Below are 13,925 nucleotides of genomic sequence, written 5' to 3'. Positions count from 1 at the left end.
CCCCAAATTCCCTTCTGTGCCGCCATGATGAACTTATAGGCAGCCACAAGGTCGCCTCTCAACCTTCTCTTGCGGAGGATGAAGAGGTCTAGGTGCCCCAGTCTCTCCTCATAGGGCTTGGCCTGCAAGCCCTTAACCATACAAGTGGCCCTTCTCTGGACCCTCTCCAGGTTATCCGCATCCCTCTTGAAGTGCGGTGCCCAGAATTGCACGCAGTACTCCAACTGCGGTCTGACCAGCGCCCGATAGAGGGGAAGTATCACCTCTTTGGATCTATTCGTCATGCATCTGCTGATGCATGATAAAGTGCCATTGGTTTTTCTGATGGCTTCGTCACACTGCCGACTCATGTTCATCTTGGAGTCCACTAGGACTCCAAGATCCCTTTCCACTTCTGTTCCACCCAGCAGGTCATTTCCTAGGCATTTCCTGTTGTTGTTGTACTTTTAATATTTCCATGACTGCTTGCAGGGTTTGACTTATCATGTTTCCTTTTGACATCATGTTTGTGGACTTATATCTATACTAAATCAGCAGGCCAATGCACCAGTTGTGGGAGGTTTCCCAATCCTAAGGGGCTCTCTCCTCATGGTATGTAGGGTTTGGGCTACCAGGAGCTTACGTATCTCTAAGATTTACAGCTGATGTTTGTTACAGCTTCCTTTTTACTAGCTTATCTGCCTGATCTCACCTGCCATGTCTTGGTGTAATAAAGAAAAAGAAGGAGGGAGGCTAGTGATCCTACTGGCTGTTATCTTTTCCTTTAGCTAGAATTTCCCCTGATTTTTCTACGCAGCTTTGGCCCTATTTTAATTTGTCCAATAAGCTGAATCTGACTGGCTGGGTACAGTCAGATTACCCCTTTCTTAGCATAAATATATTTCTCAGAGGGTTGCAGGATTCTGAGCATCTGTTTTCACAAGCGCTCTTACCAGCAGTACCCTCACCCACAGTTTGATGTCTTCTTCTGTTTGCAGGATCAGTGTTGGGATGATCATCTGTTTTCCTGATCCCTTTTGTTGTCTCTCTTGGCTTCTTTTTCTTGGGTAAGTATGGAGACTTTTCCAAGTCTCAAAGGGGGAGAGCGTTGTGCCCTCATCCCTTTACCCATCCTGGGATCTTGTTATGCACTCTTTTTCAGTTTAAAGTTTTTTCTTGTGGAGCTGTGTCTGCATCCATGTCCATCTCCTCATCACTCACTTTCTCTCTCCTTCCTTCTCTTCTGGTTGCTGTGGAGCATGGCTTTTGAGTCTTCCCCATCCCGTGCCCAGCCAACAGGAACCGGCAGGAACTAATAAATTGGGGTGTTCCTGTCTTTTGCATGTTTGGTTCTCTGGTAACCATTGGGTTATCTGGTGAGTACTCATGCTTGGGGCACCTACCCCAGCACTTATTATTTTCCTCGGGGTTTCTTCTTATTTTCTCCCCTGAGCTGGCAACACAATCTTTGCTGCTTTAGGCAGGCATGTGGCAATGTAGTGCCAGGAACCAGCAGCAGGTCCAGGCAGGCTGCTGTGGCTCAGCTAGCTTGGTGCCACTGGAGTGGGACCCAGAGGCTGGCTGCAGGTGGCCCAGGGTGCTGCCAGGCCTGGCAGATGCCTCCAGCACCTAGCATAGCGTGACACCATGGGCCTGGCAGTCATGTGGTGACACGTTGCCACAGACCTATGTTGGGGTGCAGGTAGGTTGTTATGGCTGACCTTGGGCCTCTGCTGGGAGATGCAGTGGCCAGAGTCTGGCTGCAGGTGGTGCAGGACCCTGGTGTTCCTGCAGGCATTTAAAGGGCAATGGCTGGGGCAGACAAAGAGCCACCCCAGTCCTGGGGCTGAAAAAGTTCCTAGCCCTGGGGCCCTACAGCTGGACTGCAGGTGGCTCCCTGGTGGTGGGGCTGACTGGGCACAAATTTGCTTCTGGTCAGCATCTACACATGCATTATTGTGCAGTAACTACTCAGGAGTTAATTTGCTACTTGTATTTACAGGTAGCAAATTAACTCATGAATAGAGCAATTAACTGTGCAATAAACATCTGCATGTGTAGATGGTGATGCTTATTGCACAGGAATTTGCTCTACAGTACAGTAAAGCATCTCATATAGATGCACCCACTGACACTGGCTTTATACTGGTAGAACTCCAGAGTTATATATGGAATTCTGTCATGATAAGACCAGAACAGTTATGTAGATAATAAGTTACCTGTTTTCAAATATGGATGCTGAAATTTCTGCAAAACTTTGTTTTTCAAGGAAAAAAATGAAATACACTTTTCTCCAAGACTATTAATATTTTGACTAAAATTGGTATAATTTTTCTTTTTCTTTTTTTCTCCTTTCAAAATTCACATTTTCTTGTAAAGCAATTAAAAAAAAAAAGGAATCCACCACCAAAATCCACAAAATTTCTCACTTTCTGTGAAACGGACAGAAAATAATTTCCAGGGGTGGCAAGCCTTAGTACGTGCATGAAGACACTTCTAGCAGTGTCCTAGCTCAAAAGGTCTTTGAATGTTATACATTACAGAATAATTGTCTGTATTAAAGATGATAATAAATGTAAAATGATGCAACTGTGTAAAATGATAGAAAGTGTTTGTTATGGGAGACTCCATCCTGAGGGGGCTGAGGGGGCAATCTGCTGCCCTGACCTCTTGGCCCAGGAAGTCTGTTGCTTCCCAGTAGCCTGAATCCGAGACATTGCAGAGATGGTCCCTGAACTCCTCCAGCCTACTGACCACTACCCTATGCTCCTTATCCATGTGGGCACAAATGACACGGCTCGGAGTGCTCCCAGCCAGGTCATGAAGTGCTACAGGGATTTGGGAGTGGGGCTTAAGGGGTTGGGGGCACAGGTGGTGTTCTCATCAATCCTCCCAGTCTTAGGCTACGGGCTGAAGAGGGAGAGGAGGATCCAGGTAGTGAACCAAAGACTGCAGCGCTGGTGTCATTGGGAAGGCTTTGGCTTCCATGACCACAGTCCGCTCTTTGGTGAGAGAGGCAGTGAGCTGCTGGGAAGGGACAGCCTCCACCTCCCTCCGCTGGGGAGGAGGCTCTTTTCAGCCAGACTGGCTGATCTGCTCCATCAGGCTTTAAACTAAGCCTGCTGGGGGATGGGGGGGGGATGACTGCCAATGCTGGCCCGCTGAGCAACCCTTGCAAAGCCAGCAGGCCAAGGCACTTAAGGGAGTCCACGCCTGCCCCAGCCCAGGAATGAACTGTAGGCAAGGCAAGGGCCCCCAAAGGGATGCTTGCATGTCTATATACAAATGTCAGGAGCTTGGGGAATAAACAGGAGGAACTTGTCCTCCTGCTTAACACAAATAATTATGATGTCACCTGCAGGGAGTGAACCAGGAAAGCCAAGGCTGTGACTGAACTCCAACTAGCTACAAATATCAAGGACAATAAAAAGTCCTTTTTAAGATATGTGGGGAGCCGGAGGAAAGGCAAGGGCAACATTGAACCCCTGCTAAACCAGATGGGACAACTGACAACCGATGCTAAATGGGTACTTTGCATTGGTTATTCACCAGTCCCATGGGACGCCTCTGCCCATTACAGGACAGGGAGGCCCGGGTGAGGGAGATTCCTTACCCTCCATCAATGCTGACCTCATGAAGGAACACCTTGAGAGGCTGGATACCTTCAAGTCAGCTGGCCCTGACAGTTGACACCTGAGGGTACTCAAGGAGCTGGCAAGCATCACAGCCCACCCCCTGGCACATATCTTCGAAAACTGGTGCTCTGGTGAAGTGCCTGAAGATTGGAAGAAGGCCAAAGTGGTGCCTATCTTCAAAAAAGGGAGGAAAGTGGATCTGACAAACTACAGGCCCATTAGCTTGTAATTAGAAATTACAGAAGAGTATTCTATTGTGTCAAGAATTTCCATTTGGCAGAATTGAGGGAGATGGGGGTATTGTAGGGCTTTGACTGGAGGCTGAGCTAAGGAGGTAAGGAAATCATTACTGGTTTTAGGGTATTCAGGCTATGTGTAGTCAAAACAAAAGATGACACTTTAAAGTAGACTAAATGCTTTTGGACCACTTTAATGGTGCTGGTGTTTGTATGCCTCAGCGGTGTATTGTGCATTCATTCCACTGTAGGAAATTCGGCAGCATAGTGTGCCTTAAATGACTTGGGGCACAGCAAACTAAAACTCCTTTGAGGAGTTTTACTTTGCTGCCTCTACAGCCATGGAGTGAAGCACTGGGCTCCTTGCAGCTCCACGGCTCTGCAGGAAGCCCTGTAGGCAGCCTGGCAGCAGCTGGGAAGGCAGGCTCTGCACAAGAAAAGCTGCAAGCCTGATCTTTTTTTTTCCCCACCCCCTAGAGCCTGCTTTCCTGCCTGAGCTGTGTGGGGGTCCGGTGCTTCCCTCCTCAGCTGTTTTCCCCCTGGACTGCCCAAGCCGGGTGCCTGTGGGTGGGTGTCGCCTGTGGGGAGCCTCCTTTGCCATGGAGGGAAGCACAAGTCCCCCACCCCTGCAGCTCAGGGACTGCTCTGCCCACTGGCAGCTCGCCCTCCCCTCCCCACCAGAGAGGCAGGTAAGTCAGGGGTGTGTGTGCACAACATGGGGGTTTAATCAGTCCTAAATTGAAGCAGTGTATTTTAAAACCTACCGCTTCAATTTAGGGCCCTCCTTTCATCTACACATGCCCTCATGTGCTGGGCATAGTCTGAAGGGTTAAAATTCTACAGTTACCCTGGGGGTTTGGATTTAAGGAAGGAGGCTTTAAATTTGATAGAACACAGGATGGAGAGGTAAAGGAAACTGAATGATAGGAAATCATCAAGGTAGTGATAGTGAATAATAGAGGAGCAGACAGTAATTGTTGAGGGAGATTTGATAAACTGTTGCAGAGGGAGACAGTCAAATATTTGTGGCTGCTACAAAAGCCAAATGTCAGAAAAAGGCTGAAGTGAAAGACTTAGGGTTTTTTCCAGCAGACACCTAAGAAAGAGGTGCTATGCTGGAGGGAAGGATCAATAGACTTGATTTCAGGTGCATTTGAAGTGACTCTTAAGAAAGCCTAATTTTCTGCTTCAATTTAATGGGTGAAACAGCAAGATCTATACTAGAATGTCAGAGGGATAGGTAGAAGATTGCAAAACAAAGCATGTAGAGGAACAGGTTGAAAAATAGCTAGAAGCCATGGGTAAGCGAGAAAAAACTATGAAAGAACGTATTAGAAAGCTTGAGTCAGGAGCCTCCAGCTTTTCACATGTACTGACACTTAGTTGGGCTAAAAGTCAGAGTGAAGGGGACTACAGAACAGAAAAGAACCATAGGTTGGGGAAGATGAATGGTATAAAGGATCCAGACTGGATTAGACAAAGTACTGATACCGACTAGGGGCCAAAACAGTAAACTCTGGTGAGGTTTTACCACAAAAGATATAGTTCGTGATTTGGTGAGCATGCTACCTGGAAGTACCAAAGATTAGAAGCTCTGAGGGACCATGGATAACGTTGAGTAATCTCTAGGACATGAGTGTCACTTGCATGTCACCTAGTTTAGAATATCAGAAGAGACAATCAACAGAAATGTTAATATAATAAGATATGCCACCATACTGGAGTTCCCTGCTTGGCAGGTTGGATGCTCGTAAGCAGAAATGGACGGAAAGGAAGGCTGGAATACAGGGCAGTAGAAACTCTCAGGTAGTGGGGAAAGTTCAGGAGATTTGATGTGGGGAGGCTGGAACAGGAAAGGAGAGAGGAAAATTGAGATAACTTGGCCTGGCTTGGGAAGCCGCTTAGTTTGAACCTAAACTTTAGACACACCCACCTAACCACCATTAGGTGTGATTGTAAAGGTAGGCGGGAACTTGTAAATACAAAGCTTTATTAAACTGTGGTGAGCTGCAGCTACAATAATGATATGAGCAGAGCATTAGGGAAAGCTGTAAAATGTTAGATGTGAAATGACAAAGCCCAGTCTTACAAACCTTGGAGTTTGTAAGGTTACCATGGAGGTAATTTGAGAACAGTGGAAGGCCTTCGCACAAAGGCCTCTGGCTCTTTAGAGTCCCTAAGAGAAGAGAGGCTGGATCCTGAGAAAAAAAAAAATTGTTCGCAAGTATTTGTTCAGATTTGTAAGTAATTTGTGCTGAGAAGTTCCCTTCCCTTGTGGGTTTGCTCTTTGTAAATATGCTAGTGATCTGGTTTACTGGCAGAAAAGGATATGGAGAAATATTATAAGTAAGTGGTAGGGCAGCTGCTCTGGTGGTTAAAAACTTCCCTGGGATTCTAGAAACTCAGGTTCAGAATAAGTAGAGGCTCTGAAGTACCAGATTTTCATGATGTTACATACTCATATCAGTGTTTCAAGAATAAAAAAGCCCCCTGTCCTTCTCTGAAAAAGATGGCATGCTGAGAGAAGGGCATTCTAGCCAGCGGATGGTGGGCATGCATTCAGCATGCAGTCATATATTTGTACTTTTCTGTTGCCAGGATTTGCAGTTGCACTGTCCAAATGAGCAGACTGCAGGGTGAGGTCAAAGTTTGCTGTGTTCATGTTTTCAGATTCAGTTTGAGTTTGCAATTTACTCATTGCTGGATCAAAGCCGAGAGCTGTAGCTGGTTTGCAGATTGAGACGTTGCCCAGCTGGGTTGGTATTGAAGGGTGGATCAATGAGGTCTCTAGTTTAAGAGGCTCCCTTTGAAGATCCCCTGCTAGACTTCCCAACAAAGCTTAACTTCCCATTCCTGCAGATTAGACGAAATCTTATAGCTGGAATGGGATACAGAACAGCCTTGCAGTGTAAACAAAAGAGGTTTGACTAAGCTTCTGCTTTAACAAAATAAAACCATGAGCAGACACTGGGCACAGACAGACATTCAGACCCCTGCTCTAACTCATGGTGTTTACATAAAGTGGCACAAGTTAGAGTACCCCCCACCCCCCTGACCCAAGAGGCATTTGCCTGTTGGGTCGGGTGGGCGGGGTGGGGCAGAGACTAGCCTACCTGCATTGGCCCTCCTGGCCAGAAAGCAGGGGAACTCCAGCAGCATCTGAGGAGTCTTCCAAACTACCACTCTTCCCCACCTCACTCCCCTAACTCCAAGTCCAGGGCTGTCAGTATGGGGAGGGGGAGGCCGAGGAAGGGAGCAGCACCAAGCTACTGGCTGAGGTTTGTTACCTGGCTGGAGCTGGAAGGGGGGGTGGTCCTTCTAAACGTTGGAGCTGGAGGGGGGTCCCTCTGCCTCATGAACCCCCCAACCTGGGGTACTGTTAGGGAGCTGGGCCAGGCTTGAGAGGCAAGGGTGCTCCATTCCACCCCCGCTTCCAGCTTAGGCTGGGCAAAGCAGAGAGGAGCAAAGGAGCAGCACTGAACTGCCATCTTGGCTGGCCTGAGCTGGAGCGGGGTGGGAGGGAAGAGACCCCTCACTTTGTGGGCCTGGCCTGCTCCCCCCATTACCCCAGCTGGGCTTTGATCCCCTCTTTGCCTCCCCAACTTCCAGCTCTAGCCAGGCAGCAACCCCAGACCACGGTTCTGTGCTTTTTACTTCCTCCGCCTCGCCCTTCCCCTGCTGACAGCCCCAGGGAAAAGGCTTGCATCAGCCCAGCCTAACACACAAAAAATTAATCCTTCAAAGTTCTCTAAGGTACTCTAAAGCAGAGCACCTTCATCTAATGCCTCATTTGAGGAGGGTTAATTTTTCATGTGCATGTCATGGCACAGCTGTAGAGTCGGGCTTGATTGCATGAAAAATGTACCTTGTGGAAGAGCCCACTGTGGCTATCAGGTTAATTGTGGCTGTCCTGCCACCAGTATTGTTCCCATGCCCCCAAAACCTGGCTAGTGGATGAGGTCCAGGAGGTGCTGTCTCAAATAGGGTTCAGGACAAGGCACAACCCTTGTGTAAGGTGGAGAAAAGCCAGCAAGGGACCAAGGGCGTAAGAAAGAAGACATTTTCCCATTTTAGAAAAAAGATTGGTTTTTAAAGGGAAACAATCAACTGCAAGAATTTCAGGAATTTAACAAAGTAGCATGAGAAGATCACACATGCAGGAAAATCTCACATCCCCAGCAAGTGTTAAACATCTGAGTGTAAGCAATCACAGAGAGAAATTAGGGGCATTTGTACACAACATGGGCGTTTAATTCTCCCTAAATTGAAGCACTGTTTTTTTAAAAACACTGCTTCAAGTTAGGGTGAAGTAAACCCCCATGTTGTGTATATCTGTGTTGGAGCCTGAACCTTACCTGCCTCTCCAGCAGCGGGGAGGGGAGAACAAGCTGCTGGCAGGCAGAGTGGTCCCTGAACTGCAGGGAGGGAGGCTGGTTTTTCCACCTGTGGCCGTTGCAGCCCCCCCTCCCAGGCGGCCCTCACCCACAGGCACCTGGCTTGGGCAGTCCCCAGGGGCACTGCAGCCACAGAGGCAAGCACCCAGGCCCCTGCACAGTTCAGGCTCTGGGGGAATAAAAAAAAGATCAGGCTCACTGCTTTTTTTTTTTTTTTTTCCCCCTCCTCTGTGGAGCCTGGCTTCCCAGGCTGCCTGCACAGCCCCTGAGCCGCACAGAGCCCAGTGCTTCCCTCTGTGGCTGTAGGGTACAAAACAAAAGCTCCTTGGAGGTGTTTTACTTTGCAGCACCCCAAAGTCATTTAAGGTGCATTACACCGCTGAATGTGCTAACAGCAATGCCATTAAAGTGGTGCAAAAGGCATTTAACTGGCTTTAAACCTGCTTTAAAGTGTTGTCTAAAATGCCCTTGTTTTTTTCATTTGATTGATCTAAAGGAGATAAGAAGGCTTAAACATCATGATCAGGTGAAATTCATTTTTAAAAAAGATCTACAGCTGGAGAGCTAAATTCTTCCTCTTTGCATATATGTGAGCTCCCTGACTCAGTCACTGAGCTAGTTCTCATGTTTGCTGGAAGCAGGAGGAATTTTGGCACAACCTCAGGTCCATGGATGTCATTGGGATTATGTGGATGTAAAATACTTGCTGGGGATGTGAAGTATGCTATTGACTGCACTAGGGAAACAGTAGCAATTGAAACTGGAATTATGCCCACATGTGTAGAAGGCCTGGGAGAAAGCATATAGTATAATCTTGGCCTGTTCACAGTGGTTAGAAGAAAGGGTCTGTGAGACAGTACTACTGGCTTTTACTTCTTGCGCTGACACTGAGTGAATGTGTGACTGAGCAAGTCACTCAGTTTTTCTGTATCCCATGTAACCCTTCTGATACAGGATCTAAGTATATTTACCTGTCTTTATGTGGGGGAGGGGGTGTGATTAAACATAATTGTTTGCTTTGAGTCCTTAGTCTATAAAGTGAAAAAAATTATAAGACTCCTCCTCAGTGATCACATGTTTTCCGAGCGTACTGTTACTGCCATGGTAACTCTCTGCCCAGAAGAGTGCTGATAAAAATCTCAGTCATCTGTTGCACATCTGCCTCTAAATCAATGCTAACCCTGAATGTCCATTATTGTGAGCCAGCACAGCACTTATGTGGTGCTTTTTGATGGATGGCTTAATAGAGCTGCTTCCAGATCCCTATCTGTAGGTATTTCATAACAGCAAATTGATTTACATCCACAAAAACAACTCCTGATGAATTACCAAGACTCATATGCCAATGTGCAAAAGGAAATTTAAGTGACATAAATGAGCAAGGGAGAAAATCCAAAGAATTGCTTCTCTTCTAAGTGGTATCAGAGCATGAAGGATTTGCCACACAGTGCAAGCTAGTAACAGAACAAGACTACTGCCCCTGTTTCTGTCTCCAGCTGCCAAATACATTACATTTTGTGATGTCCCTGCCATTTTAACTCTGCTGCTGTCACTCATTTTCCAAGCATTCAATCAGTAGGTGAATGTCAAAAGATGGGAGTGCTAACCTTTATTTATAGAACAAGGAAGGGATAATAGAAGAGAGAGAGAGAGAGAGAAATTGAGCTTCTATGTGATTATAGACCTAGATAGCGCTAAAGTTTATTTATTCACAGTTCCATCGGTATTCTTTCTTACTCACCAGAGTAAGGATTAGCTATCTGACTGAGGTACTGCAAGACTATACACTTAATATTATTGGGATTAATTGTAGACAACTAAGGTAACATACAAACATTTACATCATCAGTTTTAATAGCCACATTGTCTTCTCTATCTTTAGGGAATGAGGAGATGAAAATACTGGATTCTTGTTGTTAATCAAAATCTTTTGGAGAAAGGGAATAAGAAGGGAGTTGAAGCAGTGTGGCATGATTCAAACATTCCTGGAGTGTGCAACAGCCAGTCCATGTCAACAATGTACAGTTGGGTCTCAGAAGAGAGGTCGCAGCCAGTGGACAGGTGCTTTTGCCAATATCAGTACAAGACAAAATGGCTACAAGCTGGTTATGAACAGATTTAGGTTAGAAATGTTAAAAGATTGCTGTTAAAGGAGTGTTGTTTTGAAATGCTCTTTCAAGCAACGTGGTGGGGGCAAAGAACCTGAATAATTTTAGGGCTGAACTGAGTAAATTTAAGGCAGGGATACTCTGATAGAATAGGAGGATTTTAATTCAACAATTAGGACCTTGTTATACCTTACACTGTGAGATTCTCAAATGTTGATCTGTGTCAGTGCTAACTTGAGTGTGAGTTTGGAGTGGTCACATGTTGAGGCCAACAGGGACTTGGAGGATTGAGAGATAAGAATCTCCCTCTAGCCCTCTGGTGCTCCTCTGGTTCTCTCCTGCCCCTTGGAGTCCTCCCCACCCTTGCATATTTGTGATTGCCACCCCTGTCTGTCCCATGGGAGCAGGCAGGCAAGTGTTATCCTGCCTGTCCAGCCAATACCACTGCCAGATTGCTGCTCTTCTTCAGGCTGAGCCCAGCGCTGAGAGCAGCAGCAGCAGTGGCTGTGCAGGTAGATTAACCCTTCCCTGCCTGCTTCCCCAGGACAGACAGTTGCAAGTAAGTGAGGGTGGAAGGAGGTGGGAGGAAAAGGGTCCATGAATGGGGAGCTGGGCTTCTATGGAGGGCAAGGGAAGGGGGCAGTGGGCTTGATCCAAGCCAGTAGGGGAGGGGAGGGGGGTGGGTAATGTACAGTAAGGTGTAGCCTAGAGTGCCTGTAACCCAGCATAACATGAGTGGGGTAATGTGGATCAGAGAAAATCCTGTAACTTTGAGCTGCCTCATGAGTGCTTAAAACTAGTTTTAGGTGCTAATGTGCAGACACTCCAGGTTTTCAGAGCTCTAGGAACCATCCAAAAATACTGAGTAACAAGGCCCTAAGTGTGTGAGTTGTTGCAATCTCCATGTTGGGGTATAGAAGTAGCTCTCTTACAGTGTGGTAGATGCTTGGCGATCCTATGCTTTAGGACTTTTGCTGGTTGTCTGTAGGAGCTGGGTAAGAATTCTTCTACTGTATATAAACGCTTTTGGTTTCTGTTCCTGAGGGCATTTCTGCCTGCCTCTAAAGCCTTGAGACATTGGCCAGTGCTAAGGCTTGGAGTTTTGGATTGTTCTAGTGCAGTTGGTACCAGAGCTTGGAAACTCTGAGGTTTCTGGCTAAAGGGTTTTGCTCTTTCACTCCTACTGATTACCGGATTTGGGGGTGACTTTCTTTGTAAGTCATGTTGACATCTGTTTTTGAAGGCAGATTCCACGATACTCACCATTCTCAAGAAATCTCAGTCTAACAGGTCACCTTGTTAGACTGATAAATCCCTGACCCCATAATGTGAAGGGAAAGTCCACAACCTGGAATGTGTGGCATTTCTAGCCACCGTTAGGGGTTTTCCCTAGCAGACAGAGATCTCTTCACATGGCCCTAAACACCCATGGAGTAACTCCATTCAAGTCAATGGAACTATGCATGTAAATTCTGCTTCTCATGAGTCAAGGGTTGTAGCATCTGGTCCTTGGCCTTGACCAGAAAGTCTTCCCTACTTCATTTGAAAATTCTAGCTCGCTGATTTGACAGAATCTGCTACCCAGTTCTGATAAGCTGGAATACACATAGACATTTATGCATATCTCCAAGACATGTTAGAACACACATTTTAATTTAGTAGGAGAAAGTAAAAAGTGCATTAACCATTGATCTTATAACAGCAAAGATAACCAGATAGTTGCCATGATACTGACATCTTTGTAGTTTTTATTATGTACTGGACAATAAAAGACAACCACAAATTTACTGGTTTATAAAAAGAACCATAGATGCAATGCCAAATTCTACCCTGTGTTATCTATCGTCTGATGTATTCAGTGCAGTCAGCGGGATGTCATGGCTATACATGAGTATTTGGCCTATAGTTACATAAAGACCTTTGTATGTATATGTATCAAGTGGAGTAACATGTGATTTTTGAGTTGCATTAGTATTCCTAGCCCTAGAGGACTTTTGCATTAATTATTGTTGTCCCTGTGCTGCTGCTTCTGTACAATAGAATGAAAGTTAACAAGGAAACATTGCAGAAATAATGATTGAACAGCGATGTACTGATCAAAGGGCTGATCAAGGAGCTCTGTGATGCATGAGGGCCGAATCAAGGAGTTTTCTGATGTTGGAGCTGAGATGTATCCTGTCTTCACCATTTGAGGGAGAAAATGAAGCTCTCATAATCATAATTCAGTTGTATTGCATGTGAATTTTCAGTTTTAGTTAGTGTGTGCCCTGTGTATCATCCACCACCTGCTTTCAATGAGGCCACCTCTGGGGCTCTTTGCTGACTCTGCTCATGGACCTTTAGAAGGTGAAATGTGACTCTAGCTGCTACTTCTCTCAAGTATATTCTTTTGCAGCATAGAAGCCTTTTGCTCTGTGAGAAATCATTTCTGTAGCAATGGTTTCTAAATCCAAGAAAGATGCTTGGGTGCCCAATTTTGTTAATCCTTTGGATCAGACCCCAAAAATGATGCTCTAAAATATTGACCATCAAATGGTCAAAAGCTTTAAAGATGATGTGTCTAGAAGCCAAATCCTCAGGGGTATTTCAGAAACACCAACTTGCTATTGTTTTGCAGAAAGAGATGTCCTCCTACCATTACCTCTGTCAGTCTTTGAAAAGTGATGTCTGGTCCTTTAGGAATGGAGAAGCTCTACCATTCCCTACCAATGCAGAACTCCCTGTTTTGATTCTTCTGTTGTTAGCTTCATGGGTGTCAGATTTCTAGAGTTACCTTCCATATACCTTGACAAAGCTTAAAATGAGGCACATACTGAAGTGCCCTATGAAACTGGGCCATGAGTTCTTAAACCAACAACAGACAGGTGAGTTTTCTGTTGCACACATTACTGCAGGGAGCCACAATTTTAGAATTTAAGGAACTATGAACCCCTAAGGCAAGATGCTTATTATTTAACCTATTTATTTGACTTCTGAGAAGCAGAGCTGGCTCCAGAGGCACTGAGTAATAATCATCTTCACTAACTGTCAAAAGGTTGTTTTTCCTAATACAAAATGCAAGACATTTATTGAGGAATGCGCTGTAGATGGGCAAATTTGCTTTATTTTAATAAGAACAAGAAGATAAATAGAAAAGTTAGGTATGTGGACATGGCATACTCTCAAATGAACAGCAAGTGATAAAGATATGTTTAAACGACAGGTCCAATGGACAGTTATAATGACCCTGATCATTCATGGGTACAGCACCTTTCATTCTACATGATTCCCCAAGCCTCTTACTATATTATGAGAGAGCTCTCTGCTTGTTTTTCTCATTGTTAGGGACCTACCAAATTCACGGTGGAAGTGGGCTGCACAGCAGTTCCTGTAATCTTGCAGGTTCCTCTCTGTGCCCTCTACCTGCCGATTGGTGGAGGGACCCTGCTGCTTGCTCCTGATTGGCAGGAAGGTAAAAATGGCGGTTTTGAATATGGCACAGTTTTTTGCCTCCTGGCCAGTCAACAACAAGTAGCAGGGCCACCAGAGCCCTTCAACCAATCACCAACTGGGGGGGGGGGGGAAGGGGAGCAC

The sequence above is a fragment of the Alligator sinensis genome, unplaced genomic scaffold (genome assembly GCF_000455745.1).
Source record: "Alligator sinensis unplaced genomic scaffold, ASM45574v1 scaffold387_1, whole genome shotgun sequence".
Classification (NCBI taxonomy): domain Eukaryota; kingdom Metazoa; phylum Chordata; order Crocodylia; family Alligatoridae; genus Alligator; species Alligator sinensis.
The sequence above is the reverse complement of the archived record's forward strand: the minus strand, read 5'-3'. Positions refer to the sequence as shown.